The 15,696-nt window shown below is 40.5% G+C and overlaps 1 protein-coding gene across 8 annotated transcripts in view; it reads right to left on the reverse strand.

Annotated features, from left to right (window-relative positions):
• Positions 1 to 10,884, reverse strand: part of LOC306828806 (myosin IXB) — a 53,045-nt gene extending 42,161 nt beyond the window's left edge. For 5 of the 8 annotated variants that reach the window (XR_013779790.1, XM_079351486.1, XM_079351485.1 and 2 more), the window contains exon 1: positions 10,384 to 10,884. The gene's annotated coding sequence lies outside the window, so the exon portion shown is untranslated. The remainder of the gene's footprint in view (positions 1 to 10,383) is intronic. The other 3 variants (XM_079351489.1, XM_079351488.1, XM_079351487.1) reach the window with 1 other exon arrangement.
• Positions 10,885 to 15,696: the final 4,812 nt, after the last annotated feature.

Below are 15,696 nucleotides of genomic sequence, written 5' to 3' on the forward strand. Positions count from 1 at the left end.
ATGGAACAATATCTTGCAACCCAATCAAAAATACAATACATGTGAATGATATTATATATATATATTGCAAAACTGGTTTTTACCAGCAGACGATGTTGTGTGCTTTTGGAGGCTCTTACGCAACACAAATAGCTAAAGAAAGGGAGGCTTACAGAAAAGGGAGAAGCCAAAGAAGATTTTGCAGTTGAGAATGCGTCTTGTTTCAAAGAGGGTGCAGAAGCAGGACGAGCGCACAATGACAAGACCAAAACCGTGTGTAAATATTGCAAGAGACTGAGGAACAGGAACCCAACGTTGCTCAACCAACATAATCCGACATGTGATAAAAGCTCCACGACGAGGAGCTCGAGATTCACAGATATCTTCATAGCATACACTGACATTGGTCATTCGTTCGATCACCTGTGTAAGAGTTTTACTTTACAATAGCCCATTAAATTAAATAATAAGAAAGGTCATGGTTTGGATCCACTGCAAGTGTTTCTTTCCCTCTCGATCTGTTTTTACTCACTGCTCTGTCTCACCATTGTCCTGACACGTCAACACTGTAGCCTTGGTGCCAGTGACGTGCACAGAGACGAAAGGAGCGAGTTTAAAGGGGACATACGACAATTCACTTTTACAGTCTTTTTCAACATACATTTCTTTAACCTGAGTGTCTATCGGTCCACACCATTTGAAATAAATCCCTTCAGTCCTTTGTTTATGGTCTGCATGAGTCTTACAACACAGAGAAAAATGCTCTGATTCAAATTTTCGGTTTGTGACATCACAACTTGGATTGTGGTAAAAAAAAAAAAAGAAAAAAAAAAAGAAAGAAATAAACCCTCCCCTGTTTTCACCACCCTCATCCCAGAATAAAACTTTTGTGCAGTTTTGCCATTATTATTCTCTCTACAGAGGAGTGATGTCTGCAGGGAAAACTCAGGGGAAGTCTTTACATTTAAAGAGACACACACACCAAAACAGAGCGTTCTGGAAGAGCTGGTTTATACAGGGTCACAAACCTCCTCTGCTGCTTGATTCATGTTATATTTTGAACACAGGGACTGTTTGAAAAGGTAGGGAGAGGGATTGTATGTCTTCTTTAAAGAAAGTCTTGAGATCAAGTGTGTGAAATTCCAAATTTCGAAATTTTGCCAAAAGATTTTATTTTACGTGTTCATTGGCGAGATCATTAGTACGGTGATACGAGACCAAGGGCATATTGTCACCTATTAATTGTATCATTAATAAAGTGTAACATCACATCCCTAAACGTATATGATCTGCAGTAATTTTTATGAATACCAAAGGAAACTAGTTCTTTGCATTGATAGTCAGTGAGCCAAAGACGTCCCAGTCACTCACATCTTAGCTGATAGGATTTGGAATAAATCCAAAGGGGATCATCAGGAAATGTACAGCCACAATTTACACTGATTGTTTGGGGGTTGCATTGGTAAGGGTTGGGAAGATTTAGGGAAAAAACAACAACAACAACAAAAAAAAACCATAACTCACAAATGCTCTAATTGTTAAATGTTCTTTGTGGCTATAAGGATGCATTAAGTTTTTGTTTTTGGTGCATTTGATATTAGGTCAACAGCGTCTGCTCAGAACGGTTTCCAGTTGCGGAAACACTTCCTTCCCATTCATCATAATGAACAACATAAGACACAAACACACACAAACATCGTGTGTGTTGGCCCCGGGATGTGGGACAGCTGCAGGCATAAAACCAGGAAGAGGAGAAAAGAGAGGAGGAGGCAGACAGAGGGGATTATTGTACACGCTCCCTCATGTAGGGTTCCCTGCTCAAAATACACTTCCCAAACACATGACTCCATTGTAGCACCAGAAGAGTTACGCCACTGCACCTAATTCATTCTTCATAAAAAATGAATAAATAAGTTGAAATTTGCGACAAATCAATAACAAACTCTTAAAACTCTTCTTCCATGTTGTCATGGCACGGCATAACGCTGAAAAACCACTCCCACTCTTTCTGCTAAAGATGCACCTTGTTTTATTGTACGTCGCACAGCTCAGGGGCAAAAGTTCCCCTAACTGGGCACACCTCAATGTTTGGACTATTACTCATTGTACATTTTACATGCGCCTTGACCTTAGATTGAACTTAAAATGTGGAACAAAAAACTGCAGGGGGCTTAAAAAAAGAGCCTGTAAAGGAGGACATGTAATAGAAAAAAAGCAGGGAAAACAATCATCTCAGACATTTTAATATACAATAGATTATTATGATGCATCTTGTATAATCTATTGAGAATATCTTCCCTGTGGTGTTTCCTAATGATGTTTGGGTGGCCAGGCAGATTCACACACCAACGTGAAGATGATAAGTACCTTAGGGAGGATAATGTCACATCTAGGCCAAGAGAGACCTTTTTACTAAATTGTACAAAATATATGTTTTCAACGCAGCAACAATGGGAAAGAACACAACACAAACATGCCAAGAAAATCACAAGGCTCAAGGGGAATTTGTTGAAAATGCCCCTCCCCCCCATATGGCTCATTTCATCTCCAACAAGAGCCAACATCCTGAATGAATTCCGTCAGACGAAATGTACATTACATGTGGAGTCATTCATCAGTGACCGGAGTCAGGCTGCTCTGTAAAAATAGAGCAAAAACAAACAGAGCAGAGTAGAGCTGTGCCAACATCGAACACATAGCCAAGGTCTCCTGTTCCTGCCCGACGTCTCTCTCTCTCTCTCCATCCACCCTCGGCTTGTCTCTTTCTTTCCATCTCTTTCCCCATATGTGCCTCCCTGATCTGTGCTTTGCTTTTTCTCTCTTTTCACTGCTCTCGTCACTCTCCACAGCCCTGAAGGCATCCAGTGGTTGCAGTTAGCAGACATAGTGCAGAGAGTTTAGCCCCAATTCTGAACAAAAGATGCCTTGACTGCTCTAAACATGCTTTGTGTTAATATACTTTCAGACTGGAAAAGTACATCAATGGCTAAATTGAAATGCTGCAGCAGCAGATAAGGGCTACCTCTGGCACAATACATCAAATGTCAACATTTATGTTAAGCCTTTGACATGCATCCCTTTACAAATACAATTAAATAAATAAATACAGCACTGTAATCAAGGCTATATTGAGAGTGATCAGCAAAAAAGCAAGACTCTGTTTTGTTTGCCGACGTAACACAGGAAGTGACGATTCTTTCACCCAATCAACAAACTGCAGTGTTTAGCTCCACCTTTTCGGGTCGGCTCGACATTCTTGGCACCCCAACTGAAGGGTCCCAAAAAGTGGGACAGTACGGATCAGTTATTTGGGAATCTGTCCCGGGATTAGTCTATGGAAACGCCGCAAAATGCGCGCCGTACCGAGACGAACCGAACGGGACCGCTCGGTGGAAACGAGGCTTAACAGTTTCAGGAGTCGGTAAACAAAAAAAAAACAACAAAAGGAGGTCCAATCATGAGGAATGGCCTGAGATATTCCATGATTCTCCATCATTCTGTACAGCGGACAGAGATTAATTCACATTAAATAATCTACTTCCAGTTTTGTTCTGAAGTTTGCCGTTTGTTGTACCCGATAAGCGCCACAGGAATCAAAGGGTTAAAGAAAAATACTTCAGTATCCTAGCCTGGTGTTGGCGTTGAACCTTAACCGTCCTCTAAAACACTTTCCATGTTTTATTGTTTGGTTGCATGCAAAGGTTTTCAGCAGTGGTTCAGTTTGTGTCGTGTTTAACTTTCTTCCACTCCAGTGTGAAAACCATTCATTCATACTGAAAAACACAAACCCCAAAGCAGCCTTTATCAGTACGAAGAAGCAGTCATTCAGGGTGCAGTACATTGTCAGATACTGTCATGACTCAGGGTTCTTTATCATACTAAAAGTAATCAAAAAATGTGGCGCTAACCTTCTAACCTCGAATTACTTCTAATGATCCACAACCGTTCCCTCTCTCTCCTCCTTTTTTAAAAGACTGGCCTGCTTCTACACTGGCTCTACCGCCCTGCCAAGCTCCCTTCTTCATGTTTTCCTCACTTCATTTCAGCAGGAGTGAGTCAGAAATGACACTCAATGACGTCTATTTGCTAAGACTGGTCAGAACTCTCAAAAATCAACGTTGAGGGAAGCCCAAACCTAATTAGTGCACGTTAATCCTTCATTAGATTATGTACGGCCTCTCAGGTTTATTCTAAAACTCCGTTTCTCTCCTGTGTTCTCCCTCTCCACCGCACTAAAGTGACGTCTCATCATGAGAGAGGACACAACAAAGCTTCAACCTTTGACTTCGCCCGGTCAGTATCGCCAAAAATCTACAACATACAGATTTTTCTGGATTTCCATTACTTCTGTAATGTTTTGTGTTCACTACAAAAAAAAAATGCGCTTTGCATATTTAGCACTTGTGTGGCTTCAGTGGTGTGAGAGTTTTTCTCAGGGCTTTAAGTAACAAACATGACAAATGAGTTACATTTAGATAAAAACCAGACAAAGTGCTGTTATGGTTACTGTCTGATGTTCCTTTGTGACTAATTTCTTAATTTCCTGCAGATGTAGAGAGCAGTGATGCAGATAGTGTTACACTGAACACTTCTGGAGAATATAATAACAGCCAGTGTATCTGCCCTTATTAGCAATGCTAATAATGTTGATGTCATGTTGACAGTGATCTTTGGAGCTGGATTACAGTTTAGAGGAAGAGCAAACAGAGCATCAGGGTGTGCCCTCTCTCTGCCCATAATCCAGAGCCCAGGGACGAGATCAGTGACCACAGAGAGGATGGAGGGGGAGGAGATGGAGCTCACTGCAGCCATCAGCTTGTCAGTGGATCTGTACACACACACACACACACACACACACACACACACACACACACACACACACACACACACACACACACACACACACACACACACACACACACACACACACACACACACACACACACACACACACACACACACACACACACACACACACACACACACACACACACACACACACACACACACACACACACACACACACACACACACACACACACACACACACACACACACACACACACACACACACACTACAGTCTCCTTCCTGTGAGAGACCATTGCAGCGGAGAGGGCAAAGAGCAGACCAGTGAAAAAAAACAAAAAAACAAAACGTGACATCATAGAAGGGTTCTTTTTTTGTGGACAGTCTTAAGTATTTTTTGCTTCTTCTTCTTTTCTTTTCATTTTATCTTTTTCAAGAGTGTGACAAGTAACGCTCCGACAGCACGACTTTGCTGGAGCGACAGCCCGTTATGGTAAACTAATGTAAGCACACGTCACATACATACAACTAATGCAACATGAAGAGTTGAAGAACTCAAAATGATCCTCTTGAAGATCGAGTCAGCTATCCCACTATCGACACGATCGAAATAATAAATAAATTAAAAGGGTAACACACACAGAGTGCTGCTCAGGCTGTCTGAAAGTGGTTCAATGTGTCCTCCATGATGTCGGTGCACCACTTTTCATTTCACTGTGGAAAACTCTTGAGATGTATATTTTGGCTGAAACGTTTGCCTGACTTATAACTGTATCTGTAATTCCAATCTAAGCAGGCCCATTTGGTATTATCACAATCATAACAATCAAGCTTTGATCCAAATATCTTAATCTGATGCGTTTGGAACTTGAGTGAAGTCGAAGGGAACAATCGAAGGCAGTGTAAGTAGGCCATCCGTAAGCACTCGGCCTGCCTTTTTTTTCACTTGTACCCTATCATTACAGCGGGGTCTATTTATAAAGCCCATAAATCCAGCTTGCCACACTGAAAAGGGCCAAGTAACCAAGGAGTTTGTGGAATTCTTGATGACTGAAAAACCTCACCGCACTCGCTCTCTCTGCCTCTGCTCAGCTGCTCAAACACACTGCCTGCCTCACTCGAGCTCACTAACTCTGCGTCTGCACCCAATACAGGTCACTGCAAGGCTTTTGTAAGCAGCTCTCGGCACGACGTGGGGCTATTTCTCCGTCCCGTCTTTCGCTACAGACGGACTGACGGTGGTGCATTCCTGTTACGTTAACGCACGAAACACCAAAACACACATCACTGCGTCCCATTTCTCCTCGCCGAGCGACCTCTCTCCATTTTTATGCTCCTCTTCTCCCGTACATGTACGCTGTCCGTGTTTTGGATAAGAAGGTATGGAAAAGGGGCATCGATAGCCTAGTGTGCGCACCCCCATATACGGAGGTTATGGTCTTCCAGGCGGGCGGACAGGGTTCAAATCCAACCTTTACCACACTCTCCCTGATTTCTGACTCTAACTACAGTCTCTAAATAAAGGCATTAAAAAACCCTCCCATAAATCCAACAGAAGGTCTGGAGAGAAATGATAATAACAGCTCGTAGTCTCAGGTTTACACAAGACAGAATGACACCTAACCGAGCCCTGTTGAGCCACAGTGTGAGGAAACTGAACGAGTGATACAGACGTCTTCCGGATGAGCACACAGGTAAAAGTAACACAAGCCTCTACATGTCCAACTTACAGTCCCTGCCAAGCCCCTGACGATCAGAGCTATAGTAAACTCTATAGTAAAATTCACACCTGGACCTTTCCAGTTTTTCCACATTTCAAGGACGACATCCAAAACAGAAATGAACCATTTGGAAAATATAAAAGTCCACAGAGACACAACAACTATAGCATTAGTCGTCAAATACTCAATCAAACGCTTTCTTGTTTTATAGTCAATCAATCAGTCGAAGGGTTTGGGGGGATTTTAAAAGAGGAAAAGAAAATCTCTGATTAATTTAATTTGGAGGAAAAACACAGTTTGTGTTGATGATAAAACAAAAAAAGAATTTCAAAAACACCATGTTGTTCTTTTAAGAAACACGAAGAGGCATGTTTCTATTATTGATGGTAGCAACAATAAAACAGCAAGCAAAAAGCATCCATCTACAAAGTGGAGTCGCAATAACGTTCACATGAGTGATGACCTTTGGACTTTTCTTGCTCCTCAAACATCTGAACAACAGTCAGTAGGGTGAGGCTTAGGGTTTAGTCATTTCCTGTTGATCTGTTGTTGCCCACTGCAGACTATTTGAGCTTCGAGCATTTAAAAAGAAACCTTCGAGTCGTTCAAGGTAGGTCCACAGCAGGCTGTGCATTCAGGTGAGCGCATCTGAAATGGGACAGTAGCTCTTGTTCTCCAAAAGCTACTGAGGCTGTTCTGCAGAGCCGTGGGACTGCGGGTGTCTGCGTCATTCTGCAGGTTAGCCTCAATGAGCTTGGCCTAATTAATACAACGACACGCTGGGGTCAAGGCATGCGGCTGAGGCTTGCTGATGTGTCAGGAACACAGTGTAGAGGAGAGAGAGACGGGGACAAGTGCAGTTCTTCGACTGTAACAAGGCTCCAAAGTCACACTTTTAACCTATTTTTTCACACTCGTCATGATACTTTGAATGGTAAAAAAGGGAAGAAACCGTTTCCTGCTAGCTCTAAAACAAATCCACGTTTGACCCCGACATCACACGAGATAAGACAGAAAGCGCACAGAGGCGTTAACAGATCCTTTGCAGACTTCACATAGTAACTCTCACTATCTACAATGTTGAAAAACAGACCCCACGCTTCTGAAAATAAAACCTAGCTTGCATGAGTCGGACGAGAGCGTATAACTTCACATGTCCTTCAGTGTTTCTTTTTTGGTATATTTTTTTTTTTGGTGGTTGCTGTTGTTGTCGTCCCTGAGCACAGAGCAGCTTGCTTGATGAGCATTTTGCACTCCTCCTCTAATGTGTTTCAGGTTAATGATCCATAAACAGCTGCAGCTCTGAATGTATTCAAAACAGGACCATCGTGATCATCCTCTACAAACCAAACAGCTCTGTGGACTGCAAACAAAGCCCAGCTGAGATAAGACAGATTCACTCCGTTATCTGCAAGGAAATTAATCTTTAATATCACGCGTGGGAAGATTCAGTGGATGGAATAAAATGTAATAAAGCTGAAGGAGGAACGCTGAGGCGGAGGAAACCCTTGAATCTTTCCTCCGAGAATGGTTGCCTCAGCCATGATCGAGGCAATTATCTTTTCATCCGCAGTTTTCACACAATTGCACTCGCCAGGATGTGTGGACCAATTACATCTCAAAGCTGAGCTGGAGATGTAATTGGTCGCCCCCCCTCCTTCTTGTCCACAACCTCTGTCAGCTCTGCAGCAGAGTGCCGACCATTAGCAGGGGGCCATATGGTCCTCTTTCTTTCCAGGAGGGCAGAGACACGCTGAGTGCTGTCTGAGCATTTTCAGGAAGTATGAGGGAAAAATTATTTCAATCAAGAGATTTCAATTTATAAAAAAAAAAAAAAAAACTTGGAAAGATCTGTTACATTAAATGAGGAAGGAGATAACAGCTCGTCCGGGTCAGACGTCATTCATACATTATACATATAAAAGGTTCTCTGAACATCTGTATTTTGCTGCATCTCATCCCTTCCACCCCAAATTGTAGAATAGTTTTTGAAATGATGAGGCAAAGATTGGGCTATGAAAATAAATGGAGGTTGGAGGCTTAAGCCCGCTTTAAAGGACTGGCATGTTAATTAGATTTTGAATTTGACAGATGGGGACCCTAACTGAATTGATATGCTGATTCTTGATCCACAACAGAGTCGAACTGGCAGGCGTTTTTTAAAACCACCAACGGCTTCTGCTCACAACTGAGCCTTACCAGCATCCAATAAATGTCAATCACAGAAGGTATAGTACCGTTTACTGATAACAGGATGAAAGCTTCTGGTTTTAGATTACTTTTCAATAACCTTTTCTTGAGTAATAAACATACATGCTTCAATATGGTAGATGTTTAATTATTAATCCAACCAGAGCCAGTATTCTTAGCTCTTAATTATCACAAGATAAATTACACTTAAACAAATATGTCTCCATATATACTGTATATAAGCAGACAATATTATATTTTCTACTTCTTTGCATGCAAAAACTTGTATTTGACTTTAAGCACACACTTGAGGAGGAAAATATAAAACACATTCAAACAGAATTTACAAAAGCTACTTTAAAGGAGGCCATCGATCTGAATGGTGAATATTGTAGGAGCGTTCCATAACAACACTATAAACGCACATTTGCAAATAATAAAGAAGTTTGAACAATGATTTTGCTAAGAAATCCAACTGAAGTGAAACTATATCACAGAACCAGCACATAGGGAAAAGGACACCACAGGTCTATGCCCAACCTAAGTGTTCATTCACAAAGATAGTATAAAGATAATGTTTCCACTCTTTAAGTCTGACATTTCAAGCCTGTCTCAGGTCTGGGTCTCAACATTTGTCTTACTAATCCACAGAGCTGCAAATGTGACGGAAGAAAGTGTAAACACATTATTTCAACATGAGGAAGTAACTCGCAAGAAGGGTCACTGTGCGACAACAACACTGTCAAGACCGAAAACTATTCAGAGAAATGGAAAAGGGAAACAGAGGGCGAGGGACTTCCAAGTGAAGTGCATGTGTGTGTGTGTGTGTGTAATTTTAGTGTCCATATGTATGATTTCTTTTTTCCACCAGCCAGACGTTAGTCATAGGAAGAGCTAGGTCCTGCAGCTTGTGTGGGAGACTTTGTGTTAAGGTCTCGCCAATACAAAATGTAAAAAAAAAATAAACACAGCCACAAACATTTCCCATCAGTCATTATTTTTAGTTTGGCTCTGAATGTATTTGCATGTAGTTCAATTGAAGAAGAGTTTAAAACAATGACTATCACACATCATCATAACAAGAATGAACTAACATGTTTATCCCAACTGTAAAGTGTGAGGCTGTACACAGTCTTAATAAATGAGGACACAAACACAGATATGATGCACTGGTGAAGCTGGATGCGTTTAGTTGCAACTTCAAGACTACTCTAAAAAAAAAGATTTGAATGTGCAGGAAAGTAAACTCACACAAAACAACACGTCCCTGACATGTAGGTTAGTCATACTGTGAACCAGGCCTGGGGACATTACACTGCAACAAGTCAGCCTACATTCCCAGCTCTTTTCCAGCATGCAGCTATGCTAGTATAGTTTTTAACTAAAGAGCAGAAACGGCAGACATCAGTCTTTTAAGATTATTCCAGTGAAACGGAACGGCTGTGGAGGTGTGCTGGTTAGTTAGCTAGCTTCATGTAAGGTTTGAGTTACCATCCCTTCACTTTACATGAACTTCCTATAACACTTCTGTCAACGCTGTGCCTGAGAGACGTTACACCAAATGTGTCTTACACACAATAAAAACCGAGATATTTCGACACAATTGAGCTACTCATCCATAAAAAATACTTCTGCTGAAGGAACAGACTTATTCAATGTCGAGTAAACCAACAGTATTTAACGTACCTTTCCCGGCTGTGTTTCTCATTGTCTTGGTGTAATCCTTAACTTGCATCCTCCACGAAGTCGACCCGCTGCTGAAATAATGAGGAACAAATCGCAGGGATGCGGAAATTTTTTTTTTTTTGCGTTTTTTTCTTCGTCTTTGAATAAAGCAAGACTGTTTTGTACCAAGCAGGCTAACAAAACCGAGAAGGTCCCCAGACAGGCAGACAAAGCTCAGGGTCGGGTCTGTGTGAAGCTGTGAACCCGCGGATCAGACCAAATAAAACGACAAATGTGCCCGCAGTCTGCGCATACACTGTTATTAAACGAAGAAAAAACAGGCACCAGGATATTTAAAAAAAAAAAAAAAAGAAGATCCTTTTTAAGTTCACTCTGTCCGGACAGAGTGGATTCAGACCGGCTAACCAGTTAGCCTGTCGCTACTTCCTTTCTCGTTGTCTAAATAACAGAAAAAAAAAAGTTGAGGAGAAGGAACAAGCCAGATTCAATGTAATGAATGCACCCTGTTGCTCGGGGACATTTCTTTGAAGGGCAGCGCCCCCTGCAGGAGAACTGGGGGTGGTACTGCACTCCAGAACAAAGCTCAGGTGGTGATGTAGTATTTATGGTATGCACAGATTTAGTTTGTATGTTAAGAAGAAAAAAACGGATTATTGTTGCAAAAACTGAGTGAAAATATATTTATGAGGAAAAGGTTGAATCACCCGTTGATAGAAGAAACCACAACACTTTTTTTTTTAAAGTTGTTTGCTGCTCCATGATCATTGACGTGGTTTTTTTGTGTGACATTTTCTCATTACTAATATGAAAGTCACAATTAATAGGCATAGAAGAAACTTGTATATTTTGTGAAACTTGAAAAGTAAAAAGGGATCCCAGTTCCAGTTTGCCTGAAGCCATTGTTAAAAATAGGCCGTAAGGTGCATTACCTCAATGCATGTAATTGGCCTTTCCAATATCCGTTTCCCCAGACTGACAACACAAATCCTACACAGTGTTGACACTATATGACACCCTTCAGCCCCAGTTTTAAAAATGCAAAAACATCAGTAAAAATCACACAGATAAAAAAAAAAAAAAAGACAATTAAGATAATGTTCACAGAGAGTTGTAAACATTGCTTTATGCCATCTTACATTGCATCACATCTGCCATATAATAGAACTAAAATGTTCAATGTGCCATTTTATGATCTTGGACCTTTTTTGACATCTTCAACTTGTTTAATCTTGATAGAACAATGATTCTAATACTGTATTACTGTAATACTGCTATTTGGCCACCAGATGTTGACTGCTTAACATCATGGTGCAAGGCAGTGTCGTCAACTCAAGCACTGAATCATATGTTGACACTCCATCAACCAACTTTGACTGATACAAGCTTTTATTTTCTTTCTTTTTTTCCTTTTTTTTACCACATAGCACTAAACAATATTTTATGTTCAATAACTTCTCAATCATGAGATTGGAATTTCAGGTCATTCAGACTCCTTTAATTGAGCACAATTTACAAGCCATTATAATATTTAAGTTAAAACTATATGAGACAATACAAGAGTCTGGTGTGTTCAAACAAAGAATGATGAAGGTACAAGATGTCAGAGTGGGCCTGCTACAGTACATGGGTCACATCAGCACTTGCAAAATGAGCCACTGTTGTCAACAGACAAGGCAGGCAACAGCTTAGGGCCTTTGGCCAGAAGGGGGCCCCCAAAGGCTGATAAACTTTAAACCTAAGAAGTGGCTCACATTTTTTGCATTGACAGTAGGAAACCTCCCTGAGGGGCCCCATCTGACAGCACATCCTCTCCATGCCCTGCTAAGGAATTATCTGTGTGAGGGTGAAAAAAAAGAGGAGAAGTAAGCATCCAGGCACCGGCAGAACGATGGTTTGAGGGGCCCCAAATTAATTTTTGCTCGGGGGCCTTTGTTCCTCTTCTAACAAACTGCTCTTAAAACTGTATGGGATGATTCTTTGGGTTATAGGAGTAAAACTAAACAGAGTACGACACTGTGGGGTCAAAACATGTTTTAAACCAGAAATAAAGTAAATCAAAAATGTGGGATTTCATCACTTCATTTGGCAACCCATCTTTACCAAAGGGTTTTCAATGTGTTGCTGCTTGATTACTTTTTGTACCGATTCACTGTTTGGATCTCAATTTAAGAGTTTATTGCTGTAGACACATTTCACTTGTTCGTTCCTTAAGCACATGATGTTGGCTATTCTTAGACTGATCATGAGTTGAGCAGTGATAGACGTATAACGCTGCAGCAGTCAAATCTGAATTATTCATTTATAACGTTAGAGACTTCTCATTTGGCTTCTTTCATGAATAAAGCTTATTTAATTGTAGCCCAACTTGAGGCTGTGTCTTTCATGGGCTTAAACAGACAGAACTTGTTCTGTGATTAAGATTTGATTAGATGAAGTCTAATAAGGCTTCATATAAAAGGTATTTCTTCATACATCAAAAGGCTCTTTTTAACCTCTTAAACCATTTGACCATTCATTTACACAGGTGTTGCAGGTTCAATTCCCACACAGCCAGCTTGGGTTGAGTTTGCATGTGTGGTAAAGGTTTTCTCCCAAATTCTAAAGAAATGCAGTGTAGATGAGGCCTGATTGACTACTGATGAATCTGCTTGCACAGTCTTGTTGTTCAGAGACTCTGCAGTAAGATTCTGCAGGTCTGGCTCTGCAAATCAGATATCACACACACACACACACACACACACACACACACACACACACACACACACACACACACACACACACACACACACACACACACCATACACAAACACACATTTGTGGTTTGGACCCACTTTAAGGACAAACAGTGTATATACGATTTCAGAGTAAGGGCGTTTTCAACAGTTTTGAGTGTTGTTAACACCTCAGGTTGCTGCTTGTTGTGTTTTTTTTTTTAATTTCTGCATTTCATTTTCACTGTAAAGCTATGAGATGCAAACAGAACTTTAATCCCATTACCACATTTTGACTCTATAGTTTGTTGATGCATGTCTGTCTCGCTTTTTTTTTTCACTTTGGGGAGGATAGAAAAGAAGAAGTTGTAAAGCTTTTTTGATTTTATGGGCCTTCCTCATAAAAGCCATGCCTCATTGCTGTCACACTTGAACAACAATGTAGGTCAAGTCACGAACAGCTTTATTACAGTTTTTTTTCCAATTGCTTACACACTAAAATGACATGCATAGCAGAATTATTTAAACTGACACACATAATGCAAAACCTCTTCTCAACTCTCCAAAAGTCTAAACACATTTTCTGCTTTAAACGCATTTTTCTATTAAAAATAAACCTTTTAAATTCACTGAACACGGTTCGAAGACATGACATGACAAGTCACATTTGCCATTTCAAAACACTGCCATTCATAATGACACATAATTGGCCTATAAATGTGCCACCTGGCCAAACATCTCAATAGTTTATTGTTCTCACCTTACTTTAGGATACTACCTAATTATTTTTCTTGCCTCTTTTTTCTCTATATATTTTTCTCCATAGTTTTTGTTCACTCCAATGTAAATATATTTGCTGTACATGTGTTGTACTGACTTGTTCGGTGAAAAAAAAAATGTTTCAACAGTACGTGTATGTATCTGCAAATATGTCTACAGTGAAGAAGAATGCTATTTTAGTATAATGACAAAGCATACCAAAGATGAGAGTGCTTTTCATCATGTCCAACAGTGTGTAGTTGGTTTGACAAAAATCTCTTAATTTGAATGAAGAGTGTGTCATTTGGTGCAAACGTTTGATAAGGCTATCTGTAGTTTTGGTTGAAGTGGTTCATTTTTCAGGATAAATTATGCATTTTGCAGTTTTGGTGTGTGGTTTTCTGAATTGTGTCAAGTATATGGATTAAACCAGCCTAGTTTGCAAAATTGTGTAATAGCAATTGGAAAGAAAAAAAAACTGTAAACCCCTGACACATTTGGAAAACCAGATATAATAGACTGGTAATACCCACATGCATTTGATACATATTGCCAAAAATACTGGGAAGCTAGTGTATCATAGTCATATGATCTCAATGGTTTTTGGCCTTTATTGCATTCTTTTGAAGCATTTGATAGATGATAATTATAGTGCATGGATACAATTAGAGCCTATAGTTGCACAAAGCACAAAATATGTCTTTGAAAACTCCACTTTGAAGGGAAAATATGTTCTGCAGCAAGTGCTGGTTTTCTCCTACTTGAATAGTGGCTTCCTGATTTTGGGGTCTGGCATCATTTTCTGTTGTTTGCTGTATGCTTTTCTAAGCTGCTTGTCAGCATCTAATGTGTTTATGTTTGAGTTGAAAGAGTTCATAGTCTCAATGCCATCGCCTGTCATATGGCATGTGGTTTCAGTGGTGCTTGGTTCGAGGTTTGCTGTTAGACAAGTGTGCCATGCAATGTGACAACAGCATGAAGTGAATTGTGTGATGGTGGCCCGTTTACCCAAAGCCAACAACCACAGCTGTGAGTTAAAAAAAATGAAACCGACAATCTGCAGGGAGGGGCGCATTTCCATCTGATTGGGAGTTCCTGTTTTTCTTTACCTTCTGAGAAGTATTGTGAAAAAACATGATCGTTTCTAATTTAAGGCGTTTGTAATATCTCTCTTGGTTAGGTGCTATGGTCTTTGGTCTTGTAAGTGCAAGTGAGAATCTTACCCCATATCCTTCAAAACATATTGAGTCATGTTACATTAGAAAGTATTTAAACTTGCTTAGGGGGGCACATTTTGTAAGAGCTTTTCCCGTATGAGGTTGTCATAGTACAGCTTGAGCAATAGAATGTGATGTGCAGTTGTAGTCAAATTTATATTATGCCCTGGAAAAGTGTGATGAACTTGGTGCAACAGAAAATCGATGGAAAACTGTTCAATATTATAGGTATACAACACATTCTAATGAAATGAAAAATATGGATTTGTTGACCAATATTGACATTTTCCACTTTCAAATTGCAAGCAACTGTGAAATTGTCATAGTTACTTGGACTGTGACTTTACCAAGTGATGGAATAAAACTCAGTGCAATCTCTATGTTGCATATGGTGTGTGTGTGTGTGTGTGTGTGTGTGTGTGTGTGTGTGCGCCTGCGTGTGTGTGTGTGTGTGTGTGTGTGTGTGTGTGCGTGTGTGTGTGTGTGTGTGTGTGTGTGTGTGTGTGTGTGTGTGTGTGTGTGTGTGTGTATGTCTTGGGTGTGGTGTGTCACAACCCAGCCTTCTTTGGCATACTTCCCCATCAACTACCAGCATGTGAGAAGTTACCTTCTCACATGCTGAGAAC

Source organism: Symphodus melops (genome assembly GCF_947650265.1).
Source record: "Symphodus melops genome assembly, chromosome: 8".
NCBI classification, from domain to species: Eukaryota; Metazoa; Chordata; class Actinopteri; order Labriformes; family Labridae; genus Symphodus; species Symphodus melops.